Raw genomic sequence first — 12,878 nt, 5'->3', positions numbered from 1 at the left:
GGTTCCAGAGAGTAGATCAGTTGCCAATGAATATTGGGGATCCACACTATGATCCACTCTTCCCATTTGAGTTTGGCCTACAGAATCAGCCATCAAAGACACATTAATGCTTAATTTTGTAAATAAGGTTAATGTTCAGAAAATATATAGAACTTATTGTACCAAAGTAATGTATTTCTCTATGTACTTTGTAAAAATACAGGATAATAAAATTAGTGGTTTTGTCAATAACAAAGACAAACATGCTATTGCTACCTTTGCAAATCTCACAAGTCACAACTGCACTTGCTTCCTGAGCAGAATCAATAGGCTCGTAGACATGGTTGACTGCAAGACAATGATCTCAGCAAGCCCACAATACAACCAAAAGAAAACCTCTTTAAGAACAACCAGTAGAACAGAAGCATAAATTACCTCAATGACCATGTGAGATATTTCAAGCAACAGTAAACGGCAATATCCAAGTTGGAAAGATCTTACAACCCAGTACCAGATAAAAAAAGCTTCTCAAGCTGCGTCATTAGATTGGAGTATTACATATAAAAAAGGATTGAGGGTGCATTACATATAAAGTTGGGGAATTTGAGGGACTAATAGAATCAGGCACCGTTCCAAGTCCCACCCCAATCCCATCCCACTTCCTTCACAACCCCTGATTTTAACACAGATCATTGATACATTAATACCCTTGAAGAGGGGGAAAAAAAAGGGGGTGGGTGGGATTTGGAAAATTCCCATAGAAACACAATGGAAGAGTGTGATGAATAGGGTCCTCGTTCTAACTCCTCCTACACAAATTTGAAGGCAGTCTACATATACTACAATAGGATACAACCATCTTGAAGGGGGAAGAGTGTGATGAATCACTTGACAAATAAAGAAGGCCTACAATCTCTACAGCAGTTCTCAAAATCACATACCGTTGTTAAAAATATCATGCATCATTTGTATTGGGATAAGCCCTTCAGTTCGGATAGCATCTCTGTTTGGATCAGATTACAATGTCGGATCCTCAAGCCTGTGATGCAAGAATTTATCAAAGTTTACTTCTCTCTCTCTCTCTCTCTCTCTCTACCAATTTTAAGTTGAATCAGAAATTAATGTTCATAAGCCAGCTATGTGGGATGTCGTTTTACAACCTTTTATGGGAATCAATATTTGAAATGAATTGAAAAAATGACCACAGTTTTTAATCATAAACACATATAGTACCCCATATGCAGCTCTCTTTGCACTGAGAAAAATTGCAGATGCGTGTCCTCCCAAGCATCAAGAAAACCATTCAAGTGAACAATCAGAAAAGCATGCCGGATGATGTTGGAAGGATTTTTTGAATTCATTTTTAGGCAATTCAAAAGGGAGAAACTTTCATTAGGCACAAGGATGGCCTTAATAATCCACCAGGACTATTGCCATTATGATATCAGGAAAGAAAATTTCCTCTCGAACCATTTGTGTATTGTGTATTGTGAATATACTTCAAAAGTTAATTTTTTGCGTGGCAGCTTAGCAGTCATCATAACTAGATCACTTAAATGGAGATGCAGCAAAGAGCAAGGAAGGAAAAACCAAAATTGAGATCACAGAAACAGGAAATTACCTGCATGTCATGTGAAAATTCGTACTCATCATCTGTATCAGCCTTGACTATCATACATTTTTTCTCGAACTCCACAGCAAGCTGTGAAAAATTTACAAGGTTATTCCTGAGCCACAAAATTATGAAATGAAATTTAATTGGTGATATACGTCAGCTAGTGAATTTGGAAACTTTTAATAGGCTGCCTTAGCTCATTTCATTTCGAGCAATGCGAATACAGCAAACACAATATAAGAATGCTATTAAGATTGGAAATTTGGAATCTAGGAGAAAACTTTTGAACAAAGGAAAACAAACCCTGCTTAGCATTTGCATTATAAGACAAGTTTACAACAAACACACTACATTATTACACAACCTTAAGCCCAGCAGCTTAAATCTCATAGCATATCGAGAGAGGCAAACAAAATATCCTTTATGTAAAGGAGGATAGGCTATTGAGAGCATCACATGTGTGGTTCATGATCGAAGGTGGACTACTTTGAGTTGTGACAATATTGTCCCTGATCAGTAACTTATTAGATAGTATCTGGACAGAATCCATGAACAAATGCATATTTGCAGACCAAAGCCTAAAGAGATGAATCACTCAATGCAAAACCAAAGGATGGTGGAGCCTGTAGAACACACAACAGCTCACTTGCACACAAATATTTAAAGATACAATCATTCAACTATCTCCAAATCATTTGCATCAAGCCAGAAACAATCCCCTTTCGCTTCCTACATCTGTCAGAATTTTACAATAAAGACTCGCCACAACACGGAAACTAATCATAATTCATTCATTAATTCTAAACCCTTTACCCCCCTCCCCCCTTTCAATAAAAAGAGATGTCCATTGGGGACAATGTCTACTAAGCAAAAATTTGCAATCTGTCTCTATATTAAAAATCAGCCATTATATGTGACAAGCTCATTCCATATGCCAAACAGCGCTGACTAGATAGGTCAAAGTTTCTCACATACTGAGATGTTAAAACTGTTTCAGTGCCCAAATGTCATATTTTCAAATACTTTCTTATCTTTGCTTTTTCTTCATCTATTAACTTCAACTATAGAAGATAAAATCAGTAAAAAAAATAGCAAACCCTTATTCCTGATTATCTGAACTTATGTTCATTCTAGAAGAAAGTAATATCTACTAGATATGACATTTATTTAAACAGTATACTAAGCAAAGAATTTCCCAAAGTAGTTGTTGTTAAATTGACAGCTATTAATATCAGAAAAATCAAGGAATTGTTTGAATAGAACAAAACCAGATTCAGTTGATTGATATACCTTTCTTGCTTATGGTGCCAAGCTAGAAGCCTAGAACAGGCACAAGTAACATGGAACATTGTTTGAATTTCTCATTTTGTTCGCCAAAACCACCAGTATTCTCGCTGGTCTTATCTCTGGCAAGCTCAAGAACACCTCCAAGGGCAGCTTCCCGTACCACTGCATCTTCACTGGAGGCAAGGTGCAGCATCAAGCAAGGAAACCCTAGCTCATTTACTGTGCTGCAATCTGCACTGTTCTCGTGCAGTAGGTAATGGATCAAAATCAATGCTTTCCTGCATAACATAAAATTTTAAAATACAAGTCAGCTTGGGTGAAGCAAACTCAATAAAGTCTCTAAAAAGTATACCGTAGAAGCATGTCAAGCATGAGAAACAAAAATCATATTTTCTCATCAATTAGAGAGAAGAAGAGCTAAACTGAACTCTTAACTTCAAAACATAATATCTTTTCAGTAGAAACAAAGATATTGTGTTTTTTTCCATCATTTTGGATATATAAATATATACTATATTTTTTCACATGTATTACCTTTAAAAACCTCACAAACATCCAGAGGAATATCTACTATACTCAACTATGAAAATATAACAACCACCAGAAGAACAACAATTACCTGGCCACTTACTTAAGAAGAAGAACACGTCTCATCCATGATTCAAAGATCAAGAAAACAGTAGTGTACGAAGTTTGTTAGAAATTGATTTGTCATATGCATCATTAGATAACATATCCACCAGCATCTCTGCAGTAGATGCATCTCCAGAGAACCCATTATCAACCATTTCCCCAAGAAGTTGCACCGCCAAAGAAATGTTGTTGTTTCGGAGTAGTCCTCGAATGATTATATTGTAAGTACCATCATCTGGAGAGCAATCAGTACCTTCCATTTTCCTGATGAGCTCATATGCTTCACTTAAGTGCCCTTCTTTACAGAGACCATTGATAAAGATATCATAAGTCTTTATATTAGGATTTATGCCCTTGACAGACAAGCTGTAAAACAGGTCCCTTGCAATATCAAGCTTCTTGCCCTTACTCAAACCATCAATGATGGTGTTATAAGTTACAATATCAAGTTCCAACTCACTTTCTTGCATTGCTTTAAACAAAGTCAATGCCTCATCAAGACACCCATGCTTGCATAAACCATCCAATAGAGTGTTGTAAGTTATCAAGTCCGGAGTATGACCACGTGCACATATGTTCTTAAGAAGATTTTTTGCCGCTTGAACTTTGCCTACTTTGCACAATGCACTCATAAGGGTGTTGTACGTAATAGTGTCAGCACACAACCCTTTGGAATTCATATCATTAAAAAGTCCAATTGCTTTCTCGATATTTCTCTTCTTACAATATCCATTGATTAATATATTATAACTAATAGCATCAAGTTGAAAACCACTTTCGGCAATCATATTAAACACTTTCAATGCCTTATCGATTTGGCCTACTAGACAATATCCATCCATCAATGCATTATATGTGACCACATCAGGGTCAACATCGATCTCAATCATCTTCCCAAGTACACATTCAGCCTCTAAAACCTTCCCTTCTTTACAGAGCTTGTCAATGATAATATTGAAAGTGATGACATTTGGTGTGATCCTCCTTGCAATCATTTCATTCCATAATCTTGTAGTCTCCTTCCATTGGCCTGAATTGCATGCACCTTGAATTAAGGAGCTATAAGTGAAGACATTTGGTGTAACACCTTGATCCATCATTTCCAAATGCAGATTAAAAGCGTTGTCAAATTGCATGTCCTTACATAGGCCGTCAATGACTGTACTATATGCCACCACATCTGGTTTGCAACCTCCATTTTCCATTTTGTTGAGTAAGTGGAGTGCGACGTGAGTGTATCCCACTTTACAGAAAGAATTTATCACTATGTTGTGAGTAACTGTGTCAGGTTGATAACCATTATCCACCATCTCATCAAAAAACCTCACAGCATGTGCAACTTTACCCTCAGCACACAATCCTTTGATGAGGGAATTGAATGTTACAGTATCAGGTTGGAGACCAAGTTTAAGGATTTTCCCGAGAAGAGAAAACCCAAAATCTACACGCCTCAAACAACAAAGGCAGTTGATCAATCTATTCAAAGTATAGATATCGTGCTTGATACCAAACAGCTCCATAGATTTAGCCAGTGAAATCACGGCTGAATAGTGATTCATTTTCACGATTGAACCCAACAATCGATTAAACTCGAGTGTAGCAGGTGGAGGGTGCATGTGAACCATCCGATTAAAGCATTCAACCGCATCATCGATGCCGCTGATTTCAAAATTGAGATTTTTTAATGAAGATTTGGATGTATGAAAAGAGGCCGATCTGAGAGAAGTACTGAGTGAGGAGCAATTCAGAGAAGTCATACCTTGAAGAAGAAGAAGAAGAAGACGAGAAGCAGACATTGTAGCGAACACAGAAGATCTTCTTCTTGGCATCATCGTCTCCTTCAGTTCTGTTGTGCGAAAGAGGGACGTCTAGGCGCTAGTAGCAAGTATTCGGCTTATAATAATCAATTATGAATTAAAATCTAAAAATCTAAAAAAAAAACAAACAAAATGAAATGGTGATATTAGCCTTTTGGGCTGGGCTTAATGATGAGTGTAGCCCATTAGGAGTTGGGATGGATGGGTCATGGCAGCACTTGAACTTTCAATTGGGCTCAGGGAAGCTTGAAAGATCTAGTTCTACTGTTCATGCCTAGCCCATGAAATAGTAAGATGGACTGCAAGGGTCATGATCAATGGGCCTGTAAACACTAAAAGAGGAAAATAATTGCAACTTCATTGGGTTGAAATGGAAGGAATTAATTTTCTGCCTTGTGAAGCCACACACATATATAACCCCTGCTTCTGCTTCTGCTTCTGCTTCTGCTTCCGCTTCCGCTTCCCCCAAAATGCCAACTTGTGCTCTCTGCTAACGACACAATCCTCAACCCTTTCCCCCACAAACCTCGAAACTTTCATCGACGCCCTTTTGCTTTTAGCTCATACACTGCAACTGTATGTAGATTGTCTCAAAGAAAATATGCCCAAAATAGAAATAATTTAATTTGTAAAGTTCCATCGAACCAATAGGATTTGTAATAACCATTATATTTATCTCCATTAGTCAATGTTAGCAGCTAAAGATGATGCCTGAAATCATCACAATGGCAAACAAGAGAATGTGATAACTCAAAACAAGAAGAACAAAACCAATTATCAATGAATTATGCAACCCTGGTCCTTCATCTTTATCTATCCAATTTGGTGTACTCTTATTCACCTAGGAGTATTTCATTTACATGAAGAACAAAACCAATGAATTATTGTGTAAACTCTACAAACAGAAACAATGATGAAGTCATGAAGACAAAAGATCTGACATGGATACCCATATATCAATGTATTTCAGATTTTGTTTTGCAAAAGCCACCAAATTTTAAACATCCTGTGCTTCTCTTGACATCACACATCTCCTAACCTGTAAAGAATTTTATGAATCAGACTCAGCAGAAAGAAGAATAGCAACTGCTTAAACCAGGAGGACAGGTTTGGAGGCAGTAAAAAAACATCAGGAAGTAATAAATACAATGTAAAAGGGAAGGGGGAAAAAAAAGAGTCATGGAGGTGGTATCCAGTACCAACTACCAAGACACGCTGCTCCCCGAATTCTCCTCTCAGGCTATGAATAGCAGACTTTGCGTGTTCATCAGCCAAAGACTCAGTTAAGTAAAAGTGAAAGCTAGCTATTCAGCAACTCAACTGAAAGCTCGAGACACACCTGTTCTGCTCAGAAAGCACATCAGAAATTGCATTTTACACTTGACAAATAACCAGACGTCACAAAAACATGAGTATAATAGCCTCACCAGATTTTGAGCAGATTATGACATTGTCGCCTGCTTTCAGAAACTCCTTTAGCCATTGCATACCAGATCCCTAAATAAAAGAAGAAAAAAAGACTGAAAATTTTAATTCAACAAAGGAACCAAAACCATTTCAAACCCTTCAGAAAATCAATCCGAGAGAAAGAAAACACCTTTTGTTGAACCCATGATGAGGACACTGTAAGGAGGCACCATGGGTTCTCTCTTGAAAGAAGATTCTTGAGCCCTACCCTTGGATAACTCCAATAGAAACATTATTACAATTATTTCTAGAATTTCTTAGAAAGAAGGGTTTATGGCGGGAACCAACGTCTCCCCCACGTCCCAAATGCGTATGAAACTGAGGATTGAAAAGGTGGGTATTTCTCTGTGGAGAGAGAGGAAGAGGAAAGGAAGTTGGTATTTCTCTGTTATTACATGTACGCTCATAAAGTTGTTAACCTTTATGCAAACCTTTCACGACTCAAAGAAGACCCAAACTGTTTGCAGCTTTTCAATAATAGCACCAATGACAATACATAAAACAAAATGAAATGAAATGGAGCATCTTCGAAAGATGAGAATACACATTATGATAGGTAGTCCACCACCTCCCAGTATCCCCTGAACATCCTATAATTGGAAGTTTACTGATGAAACCCCCTTCTCAGAAACTAATCATAAACAGTAATGTCAAATGAAAAGACATGTTCTATTATTTAGTTGAGATAGGACCTCCAGTCTTGGAAACGGATTTGTCATATGAATCATTAGAAGCATCTTCCACCTCCAGTCTTGGTACCATCTAAATAACTGGGGAACAAAAAAAATACTGAAGCACTTGTTTGAATCCGTAGCTAGGCTTACTGGAAGTGAAGGGCAAGGTGTGACTGATGTTTCTATTTGGCGCCGATAGATTAACAGGAAAGTTGGCTATCACTCATTCACTTGGTTCAAGAGAGTAGATCAGCTGCCAATGGATATTGGGGATCCACACTATGATCCACTCTTCCCTTTTGAGTTTGGCCTACAAAGTCAGCCATCAAAGACACATTAATGCTTGATCTTGTAAATAAGGTTAATGTTCAGAAAATATATATATAGGATTTATTGTACCAAAGTAATGTATTTCTCTATGAACTTTGTAAAATACAGGGTAATAAAATTAGTGGTTTTGAAAATGTCAACAACAAAGACAAACATGCCTCCTTCACAAATCTCACAACTGCACTTTCTCCCTGAGCAGAATCAATAGGCTTGCAGACATGGTTAACTGTGAGAGAATGATTAGCAAATCCACAATATAAACAAACAAAAAAAAACCTCTCTAAGAACGACCAGAAGCATAAATCACTTCAACAACCATGTGAGATACTTAAAGCAATTGAAAACAGCAATATTCAAGTTGGAAAGATCTCACAGCTCAGTACCAGAGAAAAAAAGCTTCTCAAGCTGCATCATTGGATTGGAGTAGTGATTGTAAACAGAGGCAAGATAGGTTCTTGCCTATCGGATTGTACTCTTTTCAAGCTGATATTATTGTAGGCTTATAAATAGAGGCAACATTACTTCTCAAGCTGCAGTAGAATTGAGTTTTCAGCAGTTGCATTATAATTGAGTTTTCAGCAGTTGCATTACTTGAAAATTTGATCATGGCTATAAGCAACATTTGTGAACCATCATTTTCAAGAAAAACAAAGACTCTTTTTCATAGAGAGAATTACGGATACGTCCCCATGTTTTAAATATAAATGAGATTCAAATTCAACAGCAATTAATATAAAATATTCCCAACTGTGCTGTCAATTATAAGTTCTAAAGGAAAAGGAAATTGGTAGATTAATATATATAGAGAAACATACACAAAATACAATGCCTCCAAACATAACCAAGGATTTAGAGCAGGCTAGAAAGACGTTGAAAGAATCCTGTAACTTTTTAGTGAATAGGAGGAAAGAGCATACTGTATAAAATCGTTACAAATAGAAGTAGCTGCTACTACTGTTTGATTATAATATTAATCTGTAAACATATTGAGATTCAAGAAAGCTACATAGACATAAAGGAAGTTCAATAACGTGACAAGATTTCAATGATTAACTAGCAACTCACTTAGGAATAAGAGGTCCGATGCATGCATCAAAGATCATGCTGTAGAAAACCCACGATGGCACAACCCAGAGCCAGGCTCCCCACCATCTCAGCCCATTGGGCCGTGGCAGTTCCCAGCCCACCTTCCTGGAAAAGGCTGGACAATTGGTTGAAGACTTGGGCAAGCTTATAAACTAGACACCAAGCCCCTCAACAATCGATGTGGGATTTTTATCCCTTTAACACCTTTTTAACAGATGCATCTCCAGAGGACCCCTTATCACGCATTTCTTGAAGAAGCTGCGTCGCCAAAGAAATGTTGTTGTTTCAGAGTAATCCTCGAATGATTATATTGTAAGTACCATCATTTGAAGAGCAAACAGTACCTTCCATTTTCCTCATGAGCTCATATGCTTCACTTAGGTGCCCTTCTTTACAGAGGCCATTGATAAAGATATTGTAGGTCTTCATATCAGGATTTAGGCCCTTGACAGACAAGCTGTAAAACAGGTCCCTTGCAATATTAAGCTTCTTGCCCTTACTCAAACCATCAATGATGGTGTTATAAGTTACAATATCAAGTTCCAACTCACTTTCTTGCATTGCTTTAAACAAAGTCAATGCCTCATCAAGATACCCATGCTTGCATAAACCATCCAATAGTGTGTTGTAAGTTATCAAGTCCGGAGTATGACCACGTGCACACATGTTCTTAAGAAGATTTTTTGCTGCTTGAACTTTGCCTACTTTGCACAATACACTTATAAGGGTGTTGTACGTAATAGTGTTAGCACACAACCCTTTGGAATTCATATCATGAAAAAGTCCAATTGCTTTCTCGATATTTCTACTCTTACAACATCCATTGATTAATATATTATAACTAATAGCATCAAGTTGAAAACCACTTTCGGCAATCGTATCAAACACTTTCAATGCCTTATCGATTTGGCCTACTAGACAATATCCGTCCATCAATGCATTATATGTGACCACATCGGGGTCAACATCAATCTCAATCATCTTCTCAAGTACACATTCAGCCTCTAAAACCTTCCCTTCTTTACAGAGCTTGTCAATGATAATATTGAAAGTGATGACATTCTCCTTGCAATCATTTCATTCCATAATCTTGTAGTCTCCTTCCATTGGCCTGAATTTCATGCACCTTGAATTAAGGAGTTATAAGTGAAGACATTTGGTGTAACACCTTGATCCATCATTTCCAAATACAGATTAAAAGCGTTGTCAAATTGCATGTCCTTACATAGGCCGTCAATGACTGTATTATATGCCACCACATTTGGTTTGCAACCTCTATTTTCCATTTTGTTGAGTAGGTGGACTGCAACGTGAGTGTATCCTACTTTACGGAAAGAAAAAAGAATTTATCAATGTGCTGTAAGTAACTACATTGGGTTGATAACCATTATCCACCATCTCATGAAAAAATCTGACAGCATTTTCTACTTTCCCGTCGGCACACAATCCCTTGATGATGGGGTTGAATGTTACAGTATCAGGCTGAAGACCAAGTTTCATGAATTTCCCCAGGAGAGAAAACTCAAAATCCACACGCCTCAAACAACAAAGGCAGTTGATCAATCTATTAAAAGTATACATATCGTGCTTGATACCAAACAGCTCCATAGATTTAGCCAGTGAAATCACGGCCGAATAGTGATTCATTTTCACGATTGAACCGCACAATCGATTAAACTCGAGTGTAGCAGGTGGAGGGTGCGTGTGAACCATCCGATTAAAGTAATTAACAGCATCATCGATGCCTTTGAATTCGCAATTGCTGTTTTTTATTGAAGAGTTGGAGGTATGAAAAGAGGCCGATCTGAGAGATGTACGAAGTGAGGCGTAATTCAGAGAAGCCATACCTTGAAGAAGAAGAAGAAGACGATGAGCGGGCATTGCAGCGGACACAGAAGCTCTTCTTCTTGGCATCATTGTCTGCTTCAGTTCTACTCTGCGAAATTCGGTTAAGCGCTAGCAAGTATTCGGCTTTTAATAATCAATTATGAATTAAAATCTTTTAAAAATAAAAAACGAAATGGGATATTTTGAGTCAAGGAAGCAATTAAGCAAAGACCCTCATGGGCTGGGCTAAATGATGATGGTAACCCATTAGGAGTTGGGTTGGATGGGAGCACTTGAACTTTCAATTCGGCCTCCGAGAAGCTTGAATTATCTACTATTCATGAAATGGTGAGATGGGCTACAAGGGTCCAGGATCAATGGGCCTGAAAAATTAGCCCAATAGAGAGAGCTTTAGTCACATCCCAATATTTACTAAATACACCCCTTGTTAATAACAATCCAATTTTTTTAAAATCCAAAAATACATGAAATATAAGACATTTTAGAAATGTGCCTATGCATTAAATAAAGCTTAAAAAACAGGGGAATTAGGAGCTAGTAATTACAAAACATAGCATGCCTAGCGCTACAAGGATATCCACAGCAAAATTCACCAAAACAGAGTACAACATGCCCAGATTATACAACATTACCTCACAGATGCAAGATTCACCAAAACAGAGCAAATAATGCAAAGAAATACGCACGCCGTTCTACGCTTCGACCAACATTGGATAAGTGATGAAGGTCCTCAATTAGTAGGTAGACTATGAACACCACGAGGAAGAACCGACTGTCATCTTGATGATGCCTTGTCCACCAACAATAGGCTGATTCTTGACATATGGTTGTGGATCTGTCTCTCTTAGGGCCACAGCAAACAAAACAAATTCTCTAATGCCACATGGTTCTGTCCCGTGAAGTTGGTAAATTGGAAACTAGTATCTTTCAGCTGGGCAAGAACGTTTGGGATGTAATCATTGCTTTTGCCTTTGCCGCTATGATTCATTCATCTTCCATTCTCTGTCTTGACTTCCTTAATAGCAAAAATAGTATAAATACGGTTATAATCACTCTTTATTGAGGAACTAAATACATCCCAACCTCACAGATGCAAGATTCACAAAAACAGAGCAGAGAAATCGGTGTGCCGACTGCGTGCACAGCGATTTCACACCGATTTCCTTCCGCGCTCCACGAAGTTCTACGCTTCGACCACTGTTTTGTTCTTCGTCGAAGGTCGGGATTGGTGGGGTGTTATAAGACTAGCCCTAAAATAAGAGACAATCAATGCAAAGTCAAAGGAAGTCGGGTATACTTAGTAAATAATGCTAGCTTCGCAAATCTCACAACTGCACTTGCTCCCTGAGCAGAATCAATACTCAATTGGCTAGCAGACATGGTTGACTGCAAGACAATGATCTCAGCAAGCCCACAATACAACCAAAAAAAACCACTTTAACAACGACCAGTAGAACAGAAGCGTAAATTACCTCAACGACCATGTGAGATACTTCAAGTAACATAGATTCTTGCTGATAGGAGTGTACTCTTATGATGCTGATACCATTATACTCTTATCGAGCTGATATTATTATACTCTTATAATTAGAGGCAACGTTGCTTCTCAAGCCGCAGTAGAATAGAGCTTTCAGCAGTTGCATTACTTGAAAATTGGATCATGGCTATGCCAAGATTTATGATGCAGCATTTGCAAGAAAAACATAGACTCCTTTGAATATAAAGAATTATGGCTATTTCCCCACTTTTCAAGACCAAAGAGATTCTAATTAAACAGCAATTCCTATAAAAATCCCCAAGTGTGCTGTCAATTATAAGCTCTAAAGGAAAAGGAAATTAGTATATTAATAAAAATAGAGAAATATACACAAAATACATTGCCTCCAAACATAACCAAGAATTTAGAGCGGTCTAGAAAGACGTCGAAAGAATCCTGTAACTTTTTAGTGAATAGGAGGAAATAGCGTACTGTATAAAATCATTACAAATAGAAGTAGCTGCTAATACTGTTTGATCATAATATTAATCTGTAAACATTACAATTCGTTTCAAGAACAAATAAAGAGATTGAGATTCAAGAAAGCAACATAGACATAAAGGAAGTTCAATAACCTGACAAGATTTCAATGATTAACTCGCACC

The 12,878-nt window shown here is 37.6% G+C and overlaps 1 long non-coding RNA gene and 1 pseudogene across 1 annotated transcript; both read right to left on the bottom strand.

Moving 5' to 3' along the window:
• Window positions 1-3,166: 3,166 nt before the first annotated feature.
• On the bottom strand, window positions 3,167-10,220 carry LOC120005907 (annotated as a pseudogene).
• On the bottom strand, window positions 6,196-7,776 carry LOC120005616. The gene is made up of 3 exons (XR_005469857.1): window positions 6,759-7,776; window positions 6,538-6,675; window positions 6,196-6,370 (listed from the first exon to the last, which is right to left on the bottom strand). It is a non-coding gene; the product is annotated as an uncharacterized LOC120005616 (long non-coding RNA).
• Window positions 10,221-12,878: the final 2,658 nt, after the last annotated feature.

This window comes from Tripterygium wilfordii, chromosome 9, assembly GCF_013401445.1.
Source record: "Tripterygium wilfordii isolate XIE 37 chromosome 9, ASM1340144v1, whole genome shotgun sequence".
Lineage (NCBI taxonomy): Eukaryota > Viridiplantae > Streptophyta > Magnoliopsida > Celastrales > Celastraceae > Tripterygium > Tripterygium wilfordii.
This window is presented reverse-complemented; position numbering and strand designations above follow the sequence as displayed.